This window comes from Notamacropus eugenii, chromosome 5 (genome assembly GCF_028372415.1).
Source record: "Notamacropus eugenii isolate mMacEug1 chromosome 5, mMacEug1.pri_v2, whole genome shotgun sequence".
In the NCBI taxonomy this organism is placed as follows: domain Eukaryota; kingdom Metazoa; phylum Chordata; class Mammalia; order Diprotodontia; family Macropodidae; genus Notamacropus; species Notamacropus eugenii.
This window is the reverse complement of record NC_092876.1, coordinates 88,159,682-88,186,656: the sequence shown is the minus strand read 5'-3', so window position 1 is coordinate 88,186,656 and position 26,975 is coordinate 88,159,682. Positions and strand designations below refer to the sequence as shown.

Below are 26,975 nucleotides of genomic sequence, written 5' to 3'. Positions count from 1 at the left end.
TAAAGGGCTTCAGGCACGGAGGAGGGAAGAAACAGAGAGAGGATGGAGCTGAAACTACGGGAACTACAGTAGGAGTAAAAGGGACTCCTGGGAGGGACCTTAGGGACAATCTAGGTCAATCTGTTCATTGTGACAATGGGGAAATCAAGTCTCAGAGAAGAAAAGGGACTTAGGTTGCATTAATAGCGAGCCAGGATTCAGCATAAGAGAAAGAAACAGAGAGAGAACAAAGGTGGCACAGTTAATCTATCATTAAACATTTATTAGGCACCTACTGTGTGCCAGGCACTGTGCTGTGTGTTAGGGAGACACAGGCAATAGTGAAAGAGTCTGTGCTTCAGGGAGAAAGTGAGAAAAAGAGACAAGAAGACAGAACAAAGGGTAGAGACACGTAGGTCAGGAGCCTGGCATGATGGATGTATAAGAAAGTGAGACAGAGATAAAAATGGGTTTGGAAAAATGTTCTGGGGATTAGGGGGAGATGCAGAATGAGGTGGGGCAAAAGAATGAAAAGCAGAGACAGAGAGAGAGTGACAAAGAGAAAAACATTAGCAGAAACAGAAATGTAGCCTAGAAAGAAAACAAAGAGAGTGATGGTCAGGTAGCAAAAGGCTGAGAGAAAGAAAGAAAAAGGACTCAGAGTGGAATTGTATTGGAGTCAGAATAATCAGGGAAGGAGGGAGGTCAAAATGTTTGGGGGAATCAAGTGGTTCAGGGAACCTGGGTCACAGGCTTCAAGGAAGGCATATGCTTCAGGGGACACTGGGGCATCTAGCTGACTTTCAGGTAGAGTATCGTATTCTCTCTTTCATTTTTCTCTCTCCTCCGCACCCAGACCCACACCTTTACAGTGTTTCCATGGAAGGTTCACTTATGGGTGGTTCTGCGGTGCTTTGCTGCTCTCCCTTCACCCACGAAAGTTATCTTTGGTCCTTTCTTTCTTGGTTCGCCTTCTCAGAGCAGTTTCATGTATTTCCTCTTATGCCATGTCCTCTGCTGCCCCGTCTGGGAAAGAGAGGGAGTCTGAAAAAAAGAATAAAATCTCTGTGTTTTTGGAGTTTGCCTGCATATAGGCATGCAACTCCTATCTTCAAACCAGGACTTGTGCTTGTTGTTATGGGAGTGGAGTATATTACAGGAAGGAAAAGGGCTGGGAGATCATCACAGATGTTCCCCATTCCTCCCCCTTCCTTCCAGTTTGGTGGTTTTCCAGCCTTTTTGAGAATGAAAACTCCCATTTGGTTTTGAAAAACATCATTAAGCCCCATAATAGTTGTTATGCTTTGAAAATCTAGTGATGGTAAAAAGCTACAGTGAACTCAGTGATGCTCCCAAATGAATTTGCATCTTACTGATGAGAACAACATCAACACATCTTTGACAAAGAGTAATACAGTTGCTTCCCATTACTTGGGCTACAGAAGTCTTGTATGCATATCTGTTAGACTGAGTCATTTATTGAAAAAGTAACAAGCATAGCAAGCCTGACAGTGACATAGAGCTTTAAATTCTGCAGAACTCTCTTTTGTGTGGTTTGAGAAAGAGCCTGACATTAACTCCCTGGCATGTTAAGAGGCACAGGGGCAGACGATGGATCTCTTTCCACCTCCTGATGGTACAGGGTCCCTGAGAGGAAAAGTGGCTTGTTCAGCTCACAAAATGAGGTGTTGGTGGAGTGAGGGCTTATAGAGAGACAGAGATGGCAAGAGACAAAGAGCAGGGTGGAGCCCCACTAATGTACACAGGGAAATAGAGGGACACCTCTAGAGTCAGTGAGCATGAGAGAGAAACAGAAACAGAAAGTAGTAAAGATATAGACTAGAGATATAGAGCGAGGAAGAGATAGAGAGAGGGAGGTACAAAGGTGGTTAAGTGGAGAGAGTGATGGGTGTGGAGTCAGGAAAAGACTAATTCAAATCCTGCTTCAAACTCTTCCTATGGTTCTGACTCTGGTCAAATCATACTTAACTTCTCTTTATCTCCCTCACATAGAAAATATGGATAGTTAAAGAACCCACCTCATGTGGTTGTTGTAAGGATCACCCAAGTTAACATGTGGAATCCACTTTGAAAACCTCAATGTGCTATGTAAATGCTGACTATACATATATACACACACAAATATTTATGCACATATAAATTATTTAACCTTAAAACTGTACCAAGATTTTGCTTTTGGGCACCGTGTGTGTGTGTGTGTGTGTGTATTTGTGTGTGTTTGCACTTGTATATATACACATATATGCATCCAGTGAGTGAATGAATAATGCAGATAATAATCACTTACAATTGGCAAAACACATAGAGCTTGGGATGGAAAGTGAAAAGCAAGCCAATCCCTCTTCTCAAGGAGTTCATATTCCTTTTTTTAAAATTTATTTTAAATTTTTTTAGTTCTCTTTAAAATTCTGAACTCTCTTTCTTCCTCCTTCCTCACTCTATATTTGAGATGGCAACCATTTCTCTCTCTCTCTCTCTCTCTCTCTCTCTCTCTCTCTCTCTCTCTCTCTCTCTCTCTCTCACACACACACACACACACACACACACACACACACACATGCATGTTTATGTAAAACCGTAGTATGCACACACCACACATCTAAATTTACTTCTGATCACTGCCTCCAGCATCTGTTCTCCTTCTAAGACACCCTCCCTTATTCTATTCCTTTGCCTTTCCATTTCCCTGTAAGGTAAGAAGACTTTTATACCCTTCTAGAGGAATATGTTGTTCCCTCTTTAACCCAGTCCTGATGAGAATAAGGTTGTAGCACTACTAGCCCTCCACCCCCTTCTACCTTCCATTGTAAGAGTTCTTCCATTAATGCCTTGTTTTTATGAGATAATTACTCCATTTTACTTTTTCTTACCCAATTTTATTTTTAGGTTCATCACATCATAGTAAACTCAACCCCAAGACTTCTATGCATGCCCTTTCAAACAACCTTAGTAATGATAATTTTTAGAAATTACAGATGACTTTTTCCCATATAAGAAATAAAACCTCTTATAATTTTCATCTTTACCTTTTTGTGTTTCTTCTGATTCTTGTAGGCCAAACTCTCTGTTTAGTTCTTTTGTTTTCTTCAAGGCTACCTGAAAGTCCTTTAATTTAATAAATGTCTATTTTTCCCTTACAGGATTACACTCAGCTTTGTTGGTGAAGTTATTCTTGGTGGCAAACCCAGTTTCATGCCTTTTGATCTTTTCATATAGAAGCTGCTAAATCTTTGTTATCTTGGCTGAAGTTCCACAGTATTTCAATTTTTTCCTCTGGTATTATTTTCTCCTTGACCTGGGAGCTACAGAACTAAGCTACGATGTTCCTGTGGGTTTTCATTTTGGGATCACTTTCATGTGGTGGTCACTTTCAGTGGATTTTTTTCAACTTCTATTTTACTGTCTAGTTCTGACACTTCAGGGTAATATTTCTTAATAATTTATTGAAGTAGAGTGTCTAAGTTATTTTTAATCATAACCTTCAGGATGTTCAACAATTCTGAATTTGTCTGTCCTTGATCTATTTTTCAGATCAGTTGTTTTTGTGATGAGATATTTCACATGTTCTTCTATGCATTCTTTTCATTTCGCTTTGGTATTTCTTGGGGTCATTAGCATATGAAGCCATTAGTTCTTATCTTCCTCAATTCAAATTTTAAAAATTATTTTCTTCTTTAAGTTTTTGGATCTCCCTTTCCAATTAGTTGACTTTCATAATTATCTTGATTTTCTTATTTTTTCCTCTAATTTTCCTCAACTTCTCTGAATATCACAGTGCTTTAAAAATTTTTCCAAGAACTCTTTTTGGGCTTCTGACCATTTTATATTTTTCTCTGAAACTTTAGAAGTAGACGTTTTGGCTTCCCTGCCTTCTGAGTTCGATTCCTGATCTTCTATATCACCAGAGTAGCTATCTATGGTTTGATTCTTTTTCCTTTGCTTACCCATTTTTTTTAGCGGTCTATTTTTTTGGCTGTTAACTTTATATTAGAGTCAGACTCTGGTCCTGAGGTGTGGGGGATAATGTCTCAGGCTTCAGGATTTTGGGGCTGTTGTTTTCTGAGCTCTATCTGGGGGCCTTTCATCTCTTGGTTCTTGAATATTTTAGAATCCAGGGCCAGGTATAGTCAGTGTTCATCCAGCTCACACCATTTTCTATAAGTAACCTCATGTGCTCTTTTCTGCCCCTGAGCTGCAACCAGGGCCCTCAGCAATGCTGTCAACACAAATATTCTTACTCCCTCTGCTTCCCTTCAGCAGCTTATGGCTTCACCTCACCCTTTGCCCTGGAATCAGAACCAGTGACTCCACTTTCTTGTGAGTGACCACAGCCATCAGAGTCTCACTCTTCTCCAGCTACATTCACCAGTGTGTACTTTTTCCTCCTTGACCACTGCCACAGCCTGGGACTGCATCTCATCAGTGCACATACATCCTAGGTCCAACACTAGAAAGTGGAGGTCCATGCAAGCTTTTCCCTGACCCCTACATTGATCATGGGGTAAAAGTTCTTGCAACTGAAGCTGCCTCCTACACAGACACCCCCAGGGCTTGTTATTTGTTGATTTGGTATTATTTGCCTGAGATGACTCTGGAGGAGAAGAGAGGCTGGTGACCTGCACAGCCCTCCCTCACTCAAAACAAAGTCAAGGGCAAGTCATGTCATCATTTCTCTGATGGCATAGTCTTCTTTGGCAAAAAAGGATGAACACAGTCATGTGAGCAGATGCAGCTCACTGAATGGGGACCCAGCTAGCTGGGTAACTGCACCCCTCCTTTCCTGTCTGCTTCCCCCTCCCCTTCCTTCTCCTCTCCAAAGGAAAGTAAATTTGAACGGCCAAAAGATGCCCAGGTGACTTGGGTTTTACTGGCTCCTTCCCTCCCTTTCCCTCCCCTCCCCTTACCTTCCCTTTTCCCTGTCCTGTCCTGTCCCAAAACCTTAAATCTATGGACTCTGAAGCTGGGACACTAATGGTCTGCTGCCTAAGGGCTCTTCTGGACCCTCCTAGCTTTAGAGTGATTATCAGTAGTAACTGTTGTTGTTTCCCTCCCAATCTGAGGTCTTTCTTTTTCTAGGCCTCATTAAAGGGGCCATGCCCTGGCTACTTCTTAAACAGGCTTATTCAATGAATGGGCGTTGCTTCACCCTAAGTGAGTACCTGCAAGGACCTTGACCTAAAGGACCCAAGGTCTCCCAGTGCACCCTGGGTCATCTCCAGTCATCCTGATGAATATCTGATCACTGGATCCAGATGGGTCTGGAGGAGAAGTGAGGCTGGTGACTCCCTCACTCAAAACAAAGTCAATTGCAAGTCATGTCATCATTTCTCTGATGGCTTGGTCTTCTTCAGCAATGAAGGATGAACACAATGATCTGCCTAGCTTCAATCAGGCTAGGCCACTACTCCTGGAATTCAGGTCTTTCTTAGCCTTGCAAATTGTTTTAGGTTGTACAACTACTTATTTTGACTTGTAATCATTTCTACCACTCTGAAGTTCACTTTGATGCAATATTTTAAATTATTTGTGGGAGAATTTGGGAAAGCCAGGCAATTTCCACCATCTTTACATTCTTTTTAAAAAAATATTATTTTCAGTTCCACATTCTCTCTCTCTCTCTTTGCCCCCTCCCTCATGCTTTGAGAAGGTAAGAAATACTTAAAATATATTCAATATAAATATATAATTGCACAAAACTGATCTCTGTTCTCTACCTAGAAGACAGCATTTTATATCATGAGTCCTTCGGCATGGTGGTGGACCATTGTATTGATGAAAGTAGCTAAGTCTTTCACAGTTGATTGTTCTAACAATATTGCTGTTACTCTGTATTGTTTTACTGCTTCTACTCCCTTCAGGTTGTGAAGGGCTATAAATTTTTTCCCTCAATTGTTTTCTTTCCTATTGATCTTGGATATATTTACTTTACTTTTACAATTCCTTTTCAATTTAATGTAATTGAAATTATCCATTTTATACCTCATTTTGATCTCTATTGTTTATTCATAAATTATTCACTTATCTATGTCTGATGAGTAATGTGTTCCATATTCTTTAAATTTTCTTACAGTTACTCCCTTTACATCTAGTCATCTATTCATTTTTACATTATCTTGGTAAATGGAGTAAGATATTGGTTTCTGCTTAATTTCTGCCACAGTGCTTTCCAGTGTTTCCAACAATTTTTACCAAATAACAATTTTTTATCCCCAAATCTTGTCTTTATTTTTATTTTTGTCAAATATGACATTACAATATTTATATATATATATTTGCTTCTATAAATTGTATGTTTCCTACTTTTTATCAGCTCCCCCCCTCTCAAGTCCCCTATCCCCTTACATTCCCGTTTCCCTATTGGGTAAGATAGATTTCTGTATCCAGCTGAGTGTGTTTATGTATTCTTTTTTTTTTAAAGAGAAGGAAGGTCAGAAGGAATGAGAACGGATTTGAAAGTGTCATGTTGAATTTTCATTATTCAAAAATAAAGTCATGCTATGTATGTTAGAATTTGTTTCATGTACAATCCCTTTTTTTCTTTCTATTTTATGATTTATATAAGATGGCCCTTTTATTTCACATTCATGAATTTCAAAATTTTTAAAAAATCAGTTATTGGTTTTCTTTTGCCATTCTCACTGATTTTGAAGGCATGACTTGAGATGGCAAAATTATTTTCATATGACTAGCTTTTTATCAATGTTTTGGAACTTATGTCATTTATGGTTATTTAAGACTTTGGAAAACTTCCAGCACTCATCTGTTGCCAGTGGCTCCTGGTACACCTGAGTGTTGGTTTTCTCAATATCTTGAATACAAATGACTTTCCTTGTTCATTTTAATGTAATATTTTATATATTCTCTACTCTATAATTTCTAATTTGACCTTCATTTATTTTATTCAAATGTACACATCTTACGTGGTTAGAATTATCTAATTTAAAAAAAAATCTATGTCTTGGATAGAAATTCGTCTAAGCATTTGTTACAAGTACCTGAATGCTTTCTTCTTTTTATTTATTTATTTTTTTATCTATCTATCTATCTATCTATTTATTTATTTATTTAACTTTTAACATTCATTTTCACAAAATTTTGGGTTACAAATTTTCTCCCCTTTTCTCCCCTCCCCCCCCAAACACCAAGCATTCTAATTACCCCTATGACCAATCTGCTCTCTCTTCTATCATCCCTCTCTGCCCTTGTCTCCGTCTTCTCTTTTGTCCTGTAGGGTCAGATAGCTTTCTATACCCCTTTACCTGTATTTCTTAGTTCCTAGTGGTAAGAACATTACAGTTGATCCTAACACTTTGAGTTCCAACTTCTTTACCTCCCTCCCTCTCCACCCCTTCCCTTTGGAAGGCAAGCAATTCAATATAGGCCAAATCTGTGTAGTTTTGCAAATGACTTCCATAATAGTTGTGTTGTATAGGACTAACTATATTTCCCTCCATCCTATCCTGTCCCCCATTACTTCTATTCTCTTTTGATCCTATCCCTCCCCATGAGTGTTGACCTCGAATAGCACTCTCCTCCCCATGCCCTCCCTTCTATCATCCCCCCCACCCTACTTGTCCCTTTGTCCCCCACTTTCCTGTATTGTGAGATAGGTTTTCCTACCAAAATGAGTGTGCATTTTATTCTTTCCTTTAGTGGAATGTCATGAGAGTAGACTTCATGTTTTTCTCTCACCTCCCCTCTTTATCCCTCCACTAATGAGTCTTTTGCTTGCCTCTTTTATGAGAGATAGTTTGCCCCATTCAATTTTTCCCTTTCTCCTCCCAATATATTTCTCTCTCACTGCTTGATTTCATTTTTTTTTAAGATATGATCCCATCCTCTTCAATTCACTCTGTGCACTCTGTCTCTATGTATGTGTGCATGTGTGCATGTGTGTGTGTGTACTCCCACCCAGTACCCAGATACTGAAATGTTTCAAGAGTTACAAATATAGTCTTTCCATGTAGGAATGTAAACAGTTCAACTTTAGTAAGTCCCTTATGACTTCTCTTTTCTGTTCACCTTTTCATGGTTCTCTTCATTCTTGTGTTTGAAAGTCAAATTTTCTTTTCAGCTCTGGTCTTTTCATCAAGAATGTTTGAAAATCCTCTATTTCTTTGAAAGACCATTTTTTCCCCTGAAGTATTATACTCAGTTTTGCTGGGTAGGTGATTCTTGGTTTTAGTCCTAGTTCCTTTGACTTCTGGAATATCCTATTCCATGCCCTTCAATCCCTTAATGTAGAGGCTGCTAAATCTTGTGTTATCCTGATTGTATTTCCACAGTACTTGAATTGTTTTTTTCTAGCTGCTTGTAATATTTTCTCCTTGACCTGGGAACTCTGGAATTTGGCCACAATGTTCCTAGGAGTTTCTCTTTTTGGATCTCTTTCATGTGGTGTTCTGTGGATTCCTTGAATATTTATTTTGCCCTCTGGTTCTAGAATCTCAGGGCAGTTTTCCTTGATAATTTCATGGAAGATGATGTCTAGGCTCTTCTTTTGATCATGGCTTTCAGGTAGTCCAAAAATTTTTAAATTGTCTCTCCTGAATCTATTTTCCAGGTCAGTTGTTTTTCCAATGAGATATTTCACATTATCTTCCATTTTTCCATTCTTTTGGTTTTGTATTGTGATATCATGCTTTCTCACAAAGTCCTTAGCCTCCATTTGTGCCATTCTAGTTTTGAAAGAACTATTTTCTTCAGTGAGCTTTTGAATCTCCTTTTCCATTTGGCTAATTCTGCTTTTGAAAGCATTCTTCTCCTCATTGGCTTTTTGAACCTCTTTTGCCAATTGAGTTAGGCTAGTTTTCAAGGTGTTAATTTCTTCAACATTTTTTTGGGTCTCCTTTAGCAGGGAGCGGATCTGCTTTTCATGCTTTTCTTTCATCTCTCTCATTTCTCTTCCCAGTTTTTCCTCCACCTCTCTAACCTGATTTTCAAAATTCTTTTTGAGCTCTTCCATGACCTGAGCCCATTGGGTGGGCTGGGACACAGAAGCCTTGATTTCTGTGTCTTTGCCTGATGGTAAGCATTGTTCTTCCTCATCAGAAAAGAAGGGAGGAAATGTCTGTTCTCCAAGAAAGTAGCCTTCTATAGTCTTATTTCTTTTCCCTTTTCTGGGCATTTTCCCAGCCAGTGACTTGACCTCTGAATATTCTCCTCACACCCCCCTCGCCTCCTGATCCTCCCAGCCAGCGTTTGGGGACTGAGATTCAAATGCTGCTTCCAGCCTTAGGGCTTTTGGCAGGGGCAGGGCTGCTATTCAGTGTGAGAATTAAGTTCAGGTGGTCAGGTTGGGGCAGGGCCGCCTCTCAGGCTCAGTTCCCTCAGAGGGTTTATGCACAAACCTTCCACAATGGATTCAGGCTCCTGCCCGCTTGGGGAGCCCCGGTCTGCAGCCGCCTCTCAGCTTCTACCTCCCGGGGTGGGGGGCCCGAATCATGGGGGCACCCCACTCCCCTCTCGACCTGCCAAAGAGACTCTCTCACCGACCCCCGTCACCTGTGGGCAGAGGGACTTGTGTGGCCACTGGAGATCCCGTCCCTGAAGCCTGCTTGGGTCTGTTTCTCTTGGTGCCGTGGCCGCAGCGGGTCTGGGCTGGGCTGGGCTCCACGTCTGCAGCGCGACGGACCTTTTGCGAGAGGTTTGCAGGTCCCTCTGTGGGTGGAGGGACTCGCGTGGCCGCTGGAGATCCCGTCCCTGAAGCCTGCTCGGATCTTTTCCTCTTGGTGCCGCGGCCGCGGCAGGGCTGCCCTCAGCTCCCAGTCCCGGCGCGCAGTCTGCAGTGCGAAGGACCCCCCGCAAGAGGTTTGCAGGTCCCTCCGGAACAGAAATCTCCCTCGCTCCAATATTCCGTGGCCTCTGGGTGCAGAATTCGCCGTGAGTTACTCCCCTGTAGCCGTTCTGTGGGTTGTGGGTTCGGAGCTATGTGTATGTGAGTCTTTCTACTCCACCATCTTGGCTCCGCCCTCGTATTCTTCCCTTTTTGAACCAATTACAATAAGGACAAGATTCAAGCATTTCCTGCCATTACCCCCATTTTCCCATCCACTGTGAAAGATATTTCTTGCATCTCTCTTTAATGCAAGAAAAAAAATTACCTTATTCTGCATTTCCCCTTCTCACAGTGTATCCCTCTGTTCTCCCCCTTTATTTTTTTTCATTTTTGTGAGATCTTCCTAGTATAATGACTCTCTTTCATGCCCTTTATTTATGTATACCCCTTCACAATGCCTGAATAATGATAAAGTTTTTGGGAGTTACAAATACCTTTTTTTCCTGTATGGAAATGTAAACAGTTTGACTTTATTGAATCTCTTATGATTACTCTTTTATGCTATGATACTGTTTCATGTTTACTTTTTTCATGCTTCTTTGAATATTGTGTTTGAAGTTTTTTATTCATTTCTGGGGATTTCATCAGGAATGTTTGCATACCTTCTATTTCAATGTGTCCGTGTTTTTTCCTTCTGAAAGATTATACTCAGTTTTGCTTGATGTATTATTGTTTAGTTGTAATTTTAGCTCCCTTGCCTTCTGAAATATAATATTCTAGGGCCACTGGTCCTTTAAGATGGTAGTTGCTAAATGTTTCATGATCCTGACAGTGGCTCCACATTATTTGGAAGCTTTTTTTGGCTCCTTGAAATATTGTCCCTTTTTCCTGGAAACTCTGGAATTTGGTTATAACATTCCTGGGAGATTTCATTTTGAGATCTCTTTCAGAGCAATTTATTCTTCCAATTTCTGTTTTACCTTCTGAATCTACAACATCATGACAGTTTTTTCTTTAATTCCTTGAAATATGATGACTAGGCTACATTTTTGATCATGGCTTTGAGGTAGTCCAACAATTCTTAAATTATCTCTCCTTAATCAATTTTTCGAGTCAATTGCATTTCCAATGAGATATGTCACATTTTTTTCCTGTTTTTCCTTTCTTTTGGACTTTATTTTTATCATTTCTTGATGTCTCATAGTCATTAGCTTCCCCTTGGCCAATTTTAATTTTTAAGGAATTATTTTCTTCAGTGAGTTCTTCTACCTCTTTTTTTTTTTTCAATTTGGTCAACTGTGCTTTTTAAGAATTTCTTTTCTTTGGTGAATTTTTGTGTCTCTTTTACCATTAGACCAATTCCACTTTTTTAAGGTGTGTCATTTTCTTCAGTATTTTTGTGCCTCTCTTACTAAGCTATTAATTCTCTTTTCATAATTTTCTTACGTCATTAAAATTATTTTCCCATTTTCCCCCTCTATCACTCATTTCTTTCTTTAATTCTCTCAGGAATTCTTGTTGGGCTTGTTTCCAATTAGGATATGTCTTTGAGGGTTTGCTTGTAGCTGTTTTCACATTGTTATCTTCATCTTAGTTTGTGCCTTGATTTCTCCTGCTGCCATACTAAGATTTTATGGTTGCCTTCTTTTTCTTGGTGTTGTGTGATCATTTTTCCAACCTATTTCTTGACTTTGAACTTTGTGCTAAAGTTGGACTCTGGTGTCCTGGCCTTGGGGAGGCATTGTCCCAAGCTTTAAGTTTTTGCATGCTGCTATTTTCAGAACTAGTTTTGGGCATCTACAAGTTTTTGGTGTTTCCAACATGGTGTGGTCTGGGGAGAGGTAGGGTTTGTGCTCTGGTCTTTACCCATGAAGGATCCTTGCTCCCTTCTACCAACATGTGTGAGTGAGTGCTTGGTTCTGAAACTATGACTAGTTCATTTATATTCTGCAGTCACAAGTGCTAATGCTCCTCTTTTCTTTAGAACTGGAACTAGGTACCTTGCTCCCCTGTGACTGACAACAAGTGCTCCTCTCCATACTGGAATTTATATTTTTATAAATACTCACCCATTTTACTTAGCTTGTTTTTTACTTTTTTTTTTTTTTTACGTATAACTGGACAAAATAGCTACCAAATATTACTTTAATTTCATTTGCCTTTTTGGTGCATTAACCTTGTCACTTTTTGATATTTACAATATTTTCTTTTCTTTTCCAAAAATTAATGTGAACTGGTGTTTCTCTATTTCCTCAATAAAAATGTCTGCTAGTTTTTTTTTTTTATTACTTCAGTGGTCTATTTATTTCAAAAAGTACTAATTTTTCTTTTATTTCTAATTTTTTTTGTTGTTTAATGTGGACTTTTATTTCCTTCTTTTTCTAATTTTTAAAAATTGTATGGCTAATTGACTAATCTGTCCTTTCACTTTTTTATTGATGTAAGCATGCACACCTACCCCACTAACACCCCCCTCACAGACACATATATACATACATACATACAAACATATTTCTCCCTTAATTTTGGTATGTTGTGTCATTGTTTTGTATTTAATGAAATTAGTGATTGTTTCCATAGATTTAAGATTAGATTAAATGAATGATTGAATGAATGACTGAATGGATTTTTAATTTAAGCCTCCAAGGAGCTTTTCTGAATGTAAGTTTTATTGTATTATGGTCCAAAAAGAATGAATTTAATATTTCCATTTTCTGCATTTGTTTCTGAGGATTTTATGCACCAAGCATAGTAAATGTTTTATGAAGATGTCATATATAACTGAGAAAAAGGCATACTCATTTCTGTTCCCATTTCATTTTCTTCAGAAGCCTATCATCTCTAACTTTTCTAGAAGTCTTTCATTTCCTTAAATTCTTTCTTCTTTATTTTATGGTTAGATTTCTCTAGTTTTGAAAGGTGCAAATTGAGCCCCCTCCCCAGAGCTATAGTTTTACCTTTTATTTCCTCTTTAAGGAATTGAATATTTAAGAATTTGAATATTTTCTCTCTCTCTCTCCCTCCCTCTCTTTGTCCCTCATTTATTCTGTCTCTCCTTAAAATTCTGTTTTGCTTCTGATCATTGCTTCCCTTAATCTGTTATTACCTCTCCTCACTCTATCTTAGACCCATTACCTTTTACTTCCCATTTCATTCAAATAGATTTCTATATCCAACTGAGTGTATATGTATATCTACATATACATATGTAATTGAGTAATTGTGTGTATATCCATATTTAAACATATTGTTCTCTCTTTGAACCAGTTCACATGAAAGTAAATTTCAGACATTGCCCATTTCACCCTATTTTCCTCTCAACTGTAAATACTCTTCCTTTAATGCCTCTTTTATGTGGGAAAAAAAATTTACCTATTTCTCTTCTTCCTTCCCTTTTCTTGCAGAGCATCTTCATTTCCCACCCTTCCATTCATTTTTTTTTTGAGATTATTCTAATATAATCGGTTCACATTCATGCTCTCTGTCTATGTAAAGTTCTTCTTTCTTAATACTTATAATGTTCTAAAGTCTCATCTCATTTGGGAATGTAAACATTTTAACTTTTTTAAGTTCCTTGTGATTTCTCACTCATTTACCTTTTAATGCTCCTCTTGAGTCTTGTGTTTGAAAGTCTACATTTCTATTCAACTCTAGTTTTTTCATCTAGAATGCTTACAATTCCTTTATTTAATTGAATATCAACTTTTAATTCCCTTGAAGGATTACCTCAATTTTGTTGGGCATGATGTTCTTGCTAATAATCTGACCTCCTTTGCCTTCTGCTCCTTTATAGTGGTAACTACTGACACTTTTGTGAACCTGATTATGGCTCCACATTATTTGAATGTGTTTTTTTTTTATTTTCTGGATGCCTGAAGTATTTTTTACTTGTTCTGAGGGATATGAAACTTGGTTATAATATTACTGAGAGTTTTCATTTTGCAATCTCTTTTAGGTGGTCATCAGAGAATTCTTTCAATTTCTATTTTACCCTCTGGTTCCCAGTGTATTGTGGCAGTTTTCCTTTATAGTTACTTGAAAGGTGTCCTGTATATGCTTTCTTTGATTATGTGTTTAGGTTAGCCCAGTGATGCTTAGATTATCTCCCTCCAATATCTTTTCTAGGTTGTTTGTTTATCTGATGAAATGGTTCACTTTTTCTTCTATTTTTTCATTCTTTGGACTTTGTCTTATTCTTTTTGAAGTCTCATTAAATCCTTAGCTTCCACTTGCCCACTTCTAGTTTTTGAAGAACTCTTTTTTTATAATGAGCTTTTATTCTTCTTTTTACATCTAATCAGCTCTTCTTTTCAAGAATTCATTTTCTTCAGGTTTTTGCCTCTTTTATTGTCTCTTAATTCTTTTTTCATAATTTTCTTGTGTTGCTTTCATTTTTTGCCCAATTTTTCTTCTATTGCACTGATTTTATTTGTAACATTTTTTTTTTTTTTTTTTTGCTTTTTGAAAAATGTCTTTTGGGGGCAGAGCCAATATGGTGGAGTAGAAAGATGGACATGCTGTAGCTATACCCCTAAAATAACTGTAAAAATGACTAAACAAATTCTAGAACAGCAGAAGCCACAAAACGACAGAGTGAAAGAGATTTCCAGCCCAAGACAACCAGGAAAGCCAAAAGGAAAGAGCTATCACACTGGGCTCAGAGTGGAGTGCAGTCCAGCCTTGCAGGCACAGCCCAGCAAGGACAGGACTGGAGAAGGCTAAAGGGCATGAAATCATGGGTAGCTGCTGCAGTTCCCAGATTTCTCAATCCATAAATACCAAAGACAGTTTTAGAGGTTAGTGAGAAAACTCTGTCTCAACTCCAGGTCCAGGGCAGCAGAAGCCATTGCCACAGCAGTTTTCAATTTTGGATTCCTGAGACTAAAGAACCTGAGGGAATCAAGAAGTGGCTGGTCTGGGTCTCAGTTGTGAGTGGCAGTCCTGGGGTGAAAAGGAGCACTGATGTGGTGGATCTAGTGGAAGCTTTGGGGAAGGAATCCTACTCACAGTTCCAAGGCAGAAAAAGTGCTTGCTCCTTCCAGACCAGAGAGCAGGCCAGGAAAGGAGTAAACTTCTCTCCCTTGATTGTGCCACCTTGAAGGAACTGAGAACTTACAGGTCCCTAGAGTATACCCTCCATTTGACAAAAGATTCAAAATTGAAAAAACTGGCTGGAAAACTGCTCCAAAAGGGGAAAAAAATAAGACTATAGATGTTTAGTTTCTTGGTGAAGAGGTATTTTCTTCCATCCTTTTGGATGAGGAAGAACAAAGCATATCATCAGAGGAAGACATAAAAGTCAAAGCTTCGACATCCAAAACCTCCAAAAAATTATGCAATGGTCTCAGACCATGGAAGAACTCAGAAAGATTTTGAAAATGAAGTAAGAGAGGTGGAGGAAAAATTAGGAAGAGGAATGAGAGTGATGAAAATCATGAAAAGCGAGTCAACAGCTTGCTAAAGGAGACCCCCTCCCCCAAATGCTGAAGAAAATAAAAAATCTCTTTATTTATCTCTTCTATGAATTTTTGTTGGGGTTGTGTCTAATCTGTGGTTTTCCTTTCTGATTTTGTTTCTAGATGTTTTCTTCTTTAGCTTTCTTCTGAGTTGATGTCTTATGGGTTCCTGTAAAAATAATAGCTCTTTATTACCAGGGTTTTTTTATTGTTGTTGTTCTTGCTCATTTTCCACCCTATTTCTTGACTTTAAATTAGTGTTGGAGGTGGGTTCTGCTCACCTCTGATTGGAGATTGTGGTCACTATCCCAAGCTTCAGGCTTTTTTGCCCTGCTGTTTTCACAGACAGTTCTGGGAGGTCTTGAAGTTTTTGGTGCTTTCAAGATAAGTGATCTAGTGAAAAGTATAGTCACTGCTCTGCTGGTCTCTGTTCTGGTCCTTCCTTGACCTCTCACCACTCCTTTCTTAGCCCTAGGAAGACTACTAGGAATTAGTACCCTCTGTTTGTGTCCTGGTCCTTTTACTTTGTGATTACAAGCAACCCTCTCCATGTTGTACCTGTGACCTGGAATTGGATAATGGTCAGTGGAGGTACCATATCACACCTATCAGAATGGTTAACGTGACAAAACAGGAAAATGAGAAATGTTGGAGAGGATGTGGGAAAATTGCAACACCAATGTTTTGTTGGTGGAATTGTGAACTGATCCAACCATTCTAGACAGCAATTTGGAACTATACTGAAAGACTGTAAAACTGTTTACACTTTTGATCCAGCAATAAACACTAATTAGTCTATATCCCGAAGAGATCATAAAAAAAGGAAAATGACCCACTTATACAAAAATATTTTTGTGGTGGCAAAAAATTGGAAATTGAGGGGACATCCATGAATTGGGGAATGGTTGAACAAGTTATAGTATATGAATGTAATGGAATACTATTAATCCAAAATAAATGATGAGCAGGTGTGTTATGGTTTTATGTCTATTGTGTCAGGACCATCAAAAGAATTCAGTCAGACCACCTCTAATCCAAGTATAGGCATTTACAGAAATTGACACCTCTCAAGAAGCAGCCTGAGTTCCAAGAGAACCAGTAACTTAGTAAGAAAAGACAGGCATTTTTGGAATGTAATGATGATGATTGCACAACAGAAATCATGAATATAAAAAAGACAGGAAGGATTTGTTAAGGAATTACATAATGGAGGAGGGGGTGGGTCTCTTCTATGGTTTGGTGGTCAAACATCCTGGTTGTGCTGCTTTCTGACTGGCTAATTATTGTGGTCTTGCTTGGTCAAGATGGATAATTAGGTATTGTGCTATACAGTTAAGTCCTGTCTTGTGCTAAATGGATGATGTGATTGTGCTTGAGTACAAGAATATACCTGATCTGAGGGACAGTGGCTATATTGAATCTGGGGGCCTGTAGTGTGATGAAAGCGAGATGGTGTGGTTAAATCAGTACATCCTTGTTGTTCAGTGGGGGTGCATAAGGAAGTGGGAATATTGGAGCTGGGAGAAGTTTTATTAGGTTTCTATCACTCCCTGCTTAAAGATATGGCACCAAAATTCATTTGTGAAACCAGAGGAAGGTCTAGGCTTCTGTAGCTTCTTCACGCTGAAAGGGACAAAGACCTGTCCCTGTTTTGATGAGTTCTGAGGATGAGGTTGATTGAAACTCAGCATAGGCCATATTCAGGGGACAGTGGGTGAGTATGGGCTTCCACCTGTAGGTGAATCGCTTGTTGTCTGGAAGTCAGAAATCTGATAGGGACGTTTATATGCAGGGCCCCAGAATTATGGAGAAAGAAACCAAGAGCCCCATGGTGCTGTATTTACTTTGACACACAGGATTATCTGATCTTGTTACTTTCCCAAAATGTTTCCATACTGATTTAAATTCCTTTAGGAGAATCTGATGCTATTGAGGATCCAACCTCATACATGAAAATATAAGTAACAGCACTTTTGCAGGTAGAAGCTTTCCACCCCAGGGTTCAAGAGTTATCCAAATGAATTTGCTTCTGATGTTAACTTACTCCAGTTGTAACAAAAGACTGGGGAGGACACTTTAAGTAATAATTCTAAAACAGTGCACAGCAATAAAATGTTTATAGTAAAATGTTTATACTTTTATTTCATAAGTTACTTCCTTTAAGAAAATTGATTGCATTGAAATTCTTTTTCCAAAGCAAACTAAAGATATTTCTGATTTATTATCAGTAATTACTAGAATAAAAGTGAAGTCCCTCAGTCAATTGTACCAATACCCAATTATTCTTACATCATTTTGAAACATATAAGGATTTTATTTCATAGAGGTACATACATAGGTAGTAATAGGCAGATAAAAAGATCTAATACCCATTTACTAAGTTGTTTAAGGTATAGAAAGAATTTAATTTTAGGTTCAATAGCTTAAATCTAAGACACATTTTATTATAATAGCTCAGATACAGCCCAACCTTAGTCTATGGAAACATGATTAACAGTGTGCTTGTCTTCTCCTGCAGCCATGTCAACTCCAGGGGATAATGGTGAAGAACCAACCCACAGAGACCCAGGAAGAAGTGAACTGAAGGGGAAGCTGAGAGAATTGGGCCTAGATGTCCAGTATTGGGGACCTAAGCCGTAGGAGTACCTAGGTGTGACCTCTGCCCAAGCTTTACAACACCTACAACAGAGGGAAATCCTGACACTAAAATTGCAAGCAAATCATCCTTGGGGGAAAAGGGCATTGGAGAAACTGCTTTAGGTATCTGGTAGCCTGTGCTCAGAGAAGATGGGAGAGAAATACTTGGTGACAGTGAAGGAGAGACAAGAGTGGGCACACTCAGTCTTGAAGGAGCTGAGGGAGATGCAGGCAAGTGGTAAAAGTCGCCAGGAGGAGATTGTGAGGGTGAAAGAAGAGGAACTGAGGCAGGTCATGGAGATCCCACCCAAGCACTGGCCACTCCCTGAGAAACCCCTAATGGAGTTCATAGAATACATGGAGAGATACCTCAGTCTCATGAAAGGCACACTCTCTCAAAAGGAGAATCTTCCTCACAGGGAGCTCCTCAGAAGGGTGTCAGGAGGCCTTGCCCTGCAGGGCATTTACCAAACCAACCATGCTGAGGATCTTTTGGGGAAGAGAGAAGAACTGCTCAGCCTCCCAGAGAACTTCTTCCTGCTTAGGCCAGCCCAGGGCACAAGAATGGAAACAAAGGAATTTTTGTCTCCTCAGAAAGAAGCTATGTTTATTGAAAGCATGGAGAAACTAGGCTTCAGTGTGAGCTTCTTGGGTAAAGGTGGAGGTTGGGGATTTAACCTGGAGGCCAGCACCAATGACACCAGATCTTCTGACTCTAGAGAGGTCCATAAGTCATGCTGTGAGCATACTTATAGCTGTACCACCAGGTTCTGCTATATCCCATTGGCCTCCTGCCACTTTTCACAGGACCAGCTCCATCTGTCCAGGTCAGCTCTTCAAGAGTTAAAACAGCTGGAGCATCTTCTGAATCACTCCAGTGGTGCAGAAACCCATCAACTGCTGAAGCATAGATGTGAGGCATTTTTCCAAAGGTTTGGCTCTCATGTGAACCAGGGCCCATTGCACTTGGGAGGAGTGTTCTGGTGGAAAGCTGTAGCTGAGGGCTTCAGGTCAGAGGATCTGCAAGATGTGAAGCAACAAGCCTCAGAGGTACTTGATATGTACATTGGAGGAAGCTACAGTGGATTTAGAGTGACAGCTACAGCCACAGTAAATGCATTGAACTCTCAGTCCCAAATGGCTTCTCACAAAAGAAACTCCACTAACTTGCTAGCAAAATTCCAAATATCTGTGTACCAAACAGGAGGTCCCCCAGAGGTGGATTCTCTCCCACAATGGAAAGCTGTTCTTGTGGCCAGTAACCACACCTGGTGTGTCATTGACCGAGGTCATCACCTAGTGCCTGTCTGGGACATAATTCTGTCTAACCATAGACAAGATTTTCAGGATCCTCTTGGATTGACTCACTGCCTAATGGACGTTTACACAGCCCTGAATGGCCAATGTGCAAGGATCCAGGATGGAGAGGAGTTATTGAGTGTCATGGAGGATGCCAGGTCTTTTGTAGAAGAAGTGAAATCCTGGGAAATCACTGAGCCTAAAGAGAAACTGATGAAACTCCTTGACTTCAAGCAAAAGCTGAGGGAAAGAACTGAGAACTCTAACACCTGGATTAATATCTGTCTCAAAAATTTAGTTCTGCAGCAGTTCTTGGTGAACATTGTCAATTTTTGCAAGGACTTCTCAGTTCATGAAAGCAAATTCATTAAATCCCAGTTGCGTAGCCTTCTGTATCCTCATGTCTATCAAGTGAAAGACTTCCCACAGGGTCACTCAATTATGCAGTGGGTTTTCCACTCAGCAAAGGAACAACAGGATATCTGTGTCACAGAGTTTGTTAACTTCATTCAGCTCCTAGAAAAGGCAAAGAATAATCTTTTTGAATTAAATTACAACTCAAATTCCTTAGGAAAAATGAAAGAAACTCAAATAAAGGTTACCTATGAAATCAGTTCATCTCTCAGCTCCTTTCTAAAGGCCCTGAAACAGGCAGGGGAGTCAGGCACACACCTGCTGCTACTTTCCATTGCAGCTGGTGCAGGGTACAAGGAGGAAAACCAAACCTTCCACCATCTCCTAGGATGTGAAGAAATAAATTTCCTGTTATGTGAAATGAAAGAAGCCCATGAAAAATACTTTTACCTTAAAAATGAATGTGACCATAGGGCTCAAACATTCCTATTGTTCACAGGGCTCACAGTAACTCCTGGACCTATGGCTGTGTCTGCAGAAGAAAAAATACAACGTTTTACGCGGATGGAATCTCACATGGGACAGTCATGGTCCAAAGAAGTACTTTCTGTCCTCTTCAAAGCTAGGATCAGTCATGATTGGGAAACTCTGGAGAAAGATATGACTTTCCTCATCACTGGAGACTATGAAGCTACAATGAACTGTATACAGATGGATCAGGTGAAGAAAGAACAGGACAGTGTTTCTCAGAGAAAGAAATAGAGCTCTGAAGCAGAACCAAATACCACCACACATAAGGAAGTGATAAAAAATTCTCAGTTTATAGAGCTAGCCAAGAGACTTGGTCTGGAGCATTACTACCCAAGGATGATATTCCGTGACAATTTCCATCTGATTCACAAGGCCTCTGTACATGACAGTCAGCCAGATACAGAAAAACAATTGCCATTTCATTTCCTACAGAAGCTGTTGATGCTGGATTACCGACTGAGATACCTGACCTGTAAAAGTGATGGAGACACAAGGTGCAGTGGGGCACTGACTCTGACAAATCTTGAGGATGACACTTCAGATCCTTATGATGATTTATCTGATGACAGGATCACACCCTCTCTTCTCTTGTCCACAGGCCCACCCCACATTCACCCAATGGACACCCAGATGATGATTTTTCACTGTGCTGATGATTTCATGAGACAATACATTTCAAACAAACTTTCCATTTGTCAATTTGCTCTCCCCCTTGTGGTGCCCAATCCCTGCACTTCTGTAATAGAATTCCCCCTGTGGTCTCTCAGCCAAATCAAGAGAAACTGGAGACAGGTGGAGAAATTATCAGGAGAAGACACAGTCCTTAATTTTAATAACCAACTCATCTGCCAGGCACCCATCCCTATTGTGTCCTTTATAAGAGTTGTGAGTTCTGCTTCTTCTTCCAAATCTCAGATTTTGAACTCTCTGCTGAGTAAGCACAAACATGATGCTTTTTTTCACCGTCACTGCCGAGGCAGCAGCAAATCCTGTCTTTTAATGGGAGGGATGGTAGAGATCTCCTGGTTCTGTCCAGGGGGGAGAGATGAGGACAGATTTGAAAGGTGTGTGGCCTTCACCAATTTCCGTGGAGATTCTAAAGATTATGAGAAACAACTTACATATCTGCAGGAAATTGCTTCTGTCACAGTAGTCCTTGTGTCTGCTTCTGATAAAAGTGAGAGGACTGTCCAAATGGTTCGGGACCTGTGGAAGTCAACAAAACCTTTGGTTTATTTGTTTGACGACAAAGATGAGAATGCATTCAATCATTCTGGTCAGAAAGTGAGGATTGGGATTAGGAATAGAAATGAGGCTGAATTAATGGATGAACTCATGAGTGTCCTCAATCACTTGCTGAAGTCTTCAGGTCGCTTTCTCAGTCTGGAACAGTGTGCTGACGTTGCTCGGCACCATGGCTTTCTTGTAGATGTGGACAAGAAGGAGTGTCAGGAGGCTAAGGGAAAGGCACAGGCTTTGCTGGCCATCATGGAAGAGATGAAATTGTCTGAAATGAAGGAGAGATTACTCCCCCTTCAAGGAGAGCTTTGGCACCAGTGGTGTAAGAAGGACAGGGAGCTTTGTCACCTGAGAGAGAAGGAGAACCGCAGCCTTGAACAGCACAAGAGTGAGATTGAGACAGAAAAGCAAATAATTAGACAAATACAGCTAAGGAGGGCATTTCCTCTCAATGACTTGATGAGATCTGTGCTTGAAATCCTCCAGTCTCACTCAGAGAAAGACAATAGCACTGAGCTGTACTTCCTACAGTGGCTAAGTACATTCATGGACAACCTGACCAGAGGTCACCTGGAAAAACTCCAGAAGAGGTACAGCCACTTGTGGTCCCTGGTGCTGGCAGAAAATCAAAAGGAAACCAAGAATGGCTCCTTGAAATGCCACCAAGTGGAACTAGAAGCTGTGTCCAAGGAGATGAGGGATTCTTCTTTGGGTATTGAACATCTCCTGAGAGAGATTGGCCAGATCTATGAAGCTTTGGAAGAAACTTCATCTGAAATGAACACTGTGTTCTTCTCCCTTCCTCGAATTGCTGCTGACCTGATGATCTCTGGATATCCCCTTGAAGTGATGGATGGGGATGCTTCCTACGTACCTCTGAAGTGGGTGGCAGCTGTTTTTGACAGATTGATTTAGAAAATTGGAGACCATAAGCTCTTTGTTCTCTCTGTTCTTGGCCTCCAAAGCACAGGGAAATCTACTCTGCTGAATGCTATGTTTGGCCTGCAATTTAATGTCAGTGCAGGGCGATGTACACAAGGAGCTTACATGCAGTTACTGAAAGTGGAGGAGACACTGTGGGAGGAGCTAGGCTTTGGCTTTGTCCTCGTGGTTGACACAGAAGGACTGAGGGCCCCAGAATTCACTGGTGAATCACAGAATCGGGACAATGACTTGGTCACTTTTGTTATTGGACTTGGAAACTTTACCTTGAACAATATATTTGGAGAAAATCCTTCAGAAATGCAAGATATCTTGCAAATTGCTGTCCAGGCCTTTCTGAGAATGAAACAAATGAACATTTCCCCAAGCTGTCTCTTTGTACATCAGAATGTGGGAGAAATCACTGCTAAAGATCAAAACATGGAAGGAAGAAGGCGACTACAGCAGAGACTGGATGAAATGGCAGTCATAGCTGCAGAACAGGAACAATATTCTGGTATTACTCGCTTCAGTGATGTCATTCAGTTTGATGTCAACACCCATGTCCATTACTTTGCTCATCTATGGGAAGGGGATCCTCCAATGGCCCCTCCTCACCCTAGTTATAGTCACAACATCCAGGAACTAAAAAGAGGAATTCTCATGGCTGCCAAAAAAGAATCCAAAGGCAGTATCCTGAAGATGTCTGAGGTGAAAGTCCGGATCCATGATTTGTGGAAAGTCTTGGTGAATGAAAACTTCATGTTCAGTTTTAGGAATACCCGAGAGATCATGGCCATGATAAAGCTTGAGACAATGTATAACAACTGGACCTGGAATCTAAGAAGTCATGTGTTGAGTTTGCAGAACCAAGTGACCAATCAGATTCAGAATGGGGAAATTCAGGATTTGCCAAGAAGTTCTATTGAAGCTAACATTGCAGAAAAATATGACGCCATCAAGCAAGAGCTTCAAAGATATTTTGATGAAGATCAAGAGAATGAAATCGTTACTCAGTGGAAGGGAAACTTTGAGAACAAACTGAAAGGTCTTAAGGAGGAACTTGTTTCAGATATCATTAGAAAGTCCAGTGATTTCCTTAGTTCCAGGAAACGTCAAGATAAATTGTTTAATAAAAAAGCAGAGTATGAAAAACAGCTGTTGTTAAACAGCAGAGGTGTGGCTCTTTCCTTAATGGGTAAAGAATTAAGTGAGGAGCAGCTGAGAGAGATATTCAGTCAGCTTTGGACAAAGTGGGTCTATGAAGTGTCCTCAACATCGCCTCCTGCTGAAGATCCCAATATTCATGTCGATTTGGAAAATGTCTTTTTGGAATATTTTAAACAAGAGCACAACATGGTAGGCAAACTTCAAGATCATTCCAGAACAAAAAAGTTTTTCCTTAATTATAAGAAACATGTCATAAGGAAGACAAAATTCCGACTTTACAGGCCCTCTATAGAAGAGAGTGCTAAGAACACCATAGGGCAGACTACTGAAAACATTATCTCATTGGTCACTGAAAAGATTGAATCTAAGTTGAGAATGGGAATGGATTATAATAAAGGTTACTTCCATGAAATACTCTGGTTGATCAACAAGAACACTGATTTGGCATCTGAGGAGGAACGGTACACATTCACAAACGAATATAAAATAGATTTGTCCTTATATTTATGCCATAGAGCGGTTGCTACATTTTGGGATATGCACAAAGCATTCAAGAGAGCACATGATCCTGTCACATATCTAGAAAACAAGAAAGAGGACTTCTTTATGAGTTTTAAGATTTCCTGCCAAGGTGCAACTTCTATCACAGCATTTGTTGACTTCCTGTGGGGCAAGCTCACTACTTCCCTACTTGTAGCCATCCAGAAAAAGATAGCCCTTGACCTAGCTGGGGAGATAAGGGCTAACTGCCCTGCCTTCAATGGAAACCGTTCCAATCTGGAGAAACACATTCTCATCTCTCTGGCTAAGGAAGAAAACTTTGAGAATTATCAGCAATACATACATACACCAGAATTATATTTTAAGCATTACCTTGAGAAAGAGATTGAAACATATATAAGTAAAGAAAATGAGAAACTGAAGAATTTTTTAAGTAATAACTTGGATTTTTTTAAGAAAGTCACCCTTTCTGCTATTCAGGAATCAACTCTGGTTGCTAAGGACCAAAACAATTCTGCGTCTGTATGGCTAGACTCATTGTGTAATCACCTTGGGCATCATTTGACCCTTCCAAGAGTAGACTTAATAAGCATTGAACACCAGAAGATAGTGGACATAAAATTCCTCAAGGAAACCATGAGTAAACTCCTGGATAGCAGAATCCAAAAGGTAGGAGAGTCCTTTGAAATTACATCTATAAAGAAATTTGTACCTGAGATTCAGGCCATGCTCTCTGATCACTTAAGTGGCTGCTGGAAACAATGTCCCTTTTGCAAAGCAATTTGTACAAATACAGCCAGAAATCATTCTGAGGACCACAGTGTTCCTTTTCATCGTTCTAAGGCTGTCACAGGTAAAAAGTGGCACAATACTGATGAGTTTGCAATTGATTTCTGTACCACCGCTGTGGCAAATGATGTTCCGTTTATCCTTCAGGATGGTAGGATAATCCCTTTCAAGACTTATCGTCAGGCAGGTGGTGAATATGCCACATGGAACATCACTCCAGATACATCTGCTCAGCCATACTGGAAATGGTTTATATGTCGCTTCAGGTCACAATTAGAAGAGCGTTATAATCTCAGATTCAAGGGAAGAGGTCAGATTCCTCAGGCATGGTTCCAAATCACCAAGCAAGATGTGCTGAATGACCTGAATAAGTAATAATTCTAAGTGAACCTGATTGTAGAGCATTTCAAGAACCTGTTCTTTCAGAAATGATTTTTTCAAATATGAATGTTTGGAGGTACATATTATGATACAGTAATCATCAAAACTTTGTATCACTGCTTAAAAAATAAATAAAACGAGATTTAGTGACATAGAGTGGAGAAAGAACCAGAAACACTTGATTTTAATCTCTCAGTTTTCAATAAGCAAGAATATAAATTATTTCCGCAAGAAGTACTGTTTGCAAGAATTGTTGGAAAATCTCTAAAGGAGCTTCATGGAAATTAGTTTTAGAGTACCAGGTAACACAAAATACTTGTGTAAGTAAAAGGGAATATGTTATCTCGATGTTTAAAGTTCATATCACTAGAAAATTAGGAAAGAAATCAAATAGGTACTTTTCTTATCCATGCCCAGGAGTGCAAAACTTAAATAAACAAGAAAGACTGACAGTTAAAACATAAGAGCACGTGAAATGGAAGACATTTTACACAAGAAAAAATGGCATTGCTAGCATAAGAGGAGTAGTATTAAAATGGGAAAAACGTTTGTATGAAATGTCTTGGACAAGGATACAAAACAGAGGCAATTAACAAATCCATAAGCAAAAAAGGTCCATTGTCTGATGCTTAATTATAGAAAGGATGAAAATCAACAGTGTTCAAAAGAAAAGTTGTAAACTGTTAGGTACCATAAGAAAAAATCCTTAAAACCACTACTAAGAGAAATCGGAATCAAAACAATGCAGAGCATTCCATCACATCCAGCCCACTGGAATAGATGACAACAGAGAGCAATAATCAAAATTTAATTTTTGATGCGAGGTATTGTGGACAAGCAGATACAGTAAAATAACCAGATGAAAATGGAATTGGGAAACATTTAGCCAAATAAATGAAATACAATAAAAGACAAATAATGTTAATATTTTGTTTCCTAAATTAATATGTACCTATAGAGAAGGACATTTATGGCTTATTGATCTGCCTTTCTATTTGAGTTTGACATGTTGCACTAAATCATCGTTGGTGGGACTTTGTATGCACACAGCTATTCTAGAATGCAATTTTAAATTATAGAAATGAAGTGGCTAAAATATCCTGACCCCTTGATCCAGTGATTCTGTTGAGAGGCATAAGTCCTGATGAAGTCATTAAGCACAAAGGAAGGTTTCTTCTGCACAAAAATAGTTGTAATACCACTTTTTATAGAAGCAAGAAACTGGAAAGCAAATAGAATCTATCATTAGCATAACGGCTGAACAAATTGTGGTGCATGAATATAATGATGTATTATTGTGAAATATTAATCAGTTATAGATCAATTATTTACTTTAATCATATTCTTTAAGTACACATAATTTAGCTCTTATGACTCATAATTGATTAAGAAATGTGTATGAGATTCTGTGCAGCCTGACAGTGCATTGGCTCCAGTTAGCTTTCTTATTAACCAAAATTCTCATTTCCATTAAAGGCCTTTGTCCAGTTAAACTTGTTATTTCTATTAAGAGCCTTGCATAGACTGTAGTGATAATCACTCCGTGATCAAATATAAGTCACATGAAGATGGAAACTCCCATGAATGTTGCTTACCTGTCAAAGTTCCCAATTCTCAAAATTCCCTATTCTTCCCAAGATAGACTTTTGTGATGATACTAAACTGTACACAAGCACCCCAAGCAAGCAGAAATGTAAATCTCTATGAGAATCAATATCATGTCCCTCAGTTTGGGATAAATGTTCCTCAGTGTTAATGTTCCTCATTCTGATGCTTCTCATCTGTGTCTAAAAGTTCTCTGTAAACTCAGTTCAGGGTCCCTGTACCAACTGAGGTGGTCTTGGACCATTTTATTGGCAAACTGCTAGGGATGGCTAATAAAGTGATTGCTCTTCAGGGTTTTTTTGCCTCAATTTTCT

General features: G+C 39.4%; 1 long non-coding RNA gene and 1 pseudogene across 2 annotated transcripts in view; one reads left to right on the top strand and one right to left on the bottom strand.

The window, feature by feature from the left end:
- LOC140504786 (interferon-induced very large GTPase 1-like) lies at positions 1-26,975 on the top strand (annotated as a pseudogene).
- LOC140504789 (uncharacterized) overlaps positions 19,557-26,975 on the bottom strand; it is a 69,054-nt gene continuing 61,635 nt past the window's right edge. Inside the window, exons 3-5 of one of the 2 annotated variants that reach the window (XR_011967245.1) lie at positions 21,177-21,261; positions 19,773-19,908; positions 19,557-19,686 (exon numbers count right to left, since the gene is read on the bottom strand). This is a non-coding gene — a long non-coding RNA (uncharacterized lncRNA). Of the gene's footprint in view, positions 19,687-19,772; positions 21,262-26,975 lie in introns of both variants that reach the window. The other variant, XR_011967244.1, reaches the window with a different exon arrangement.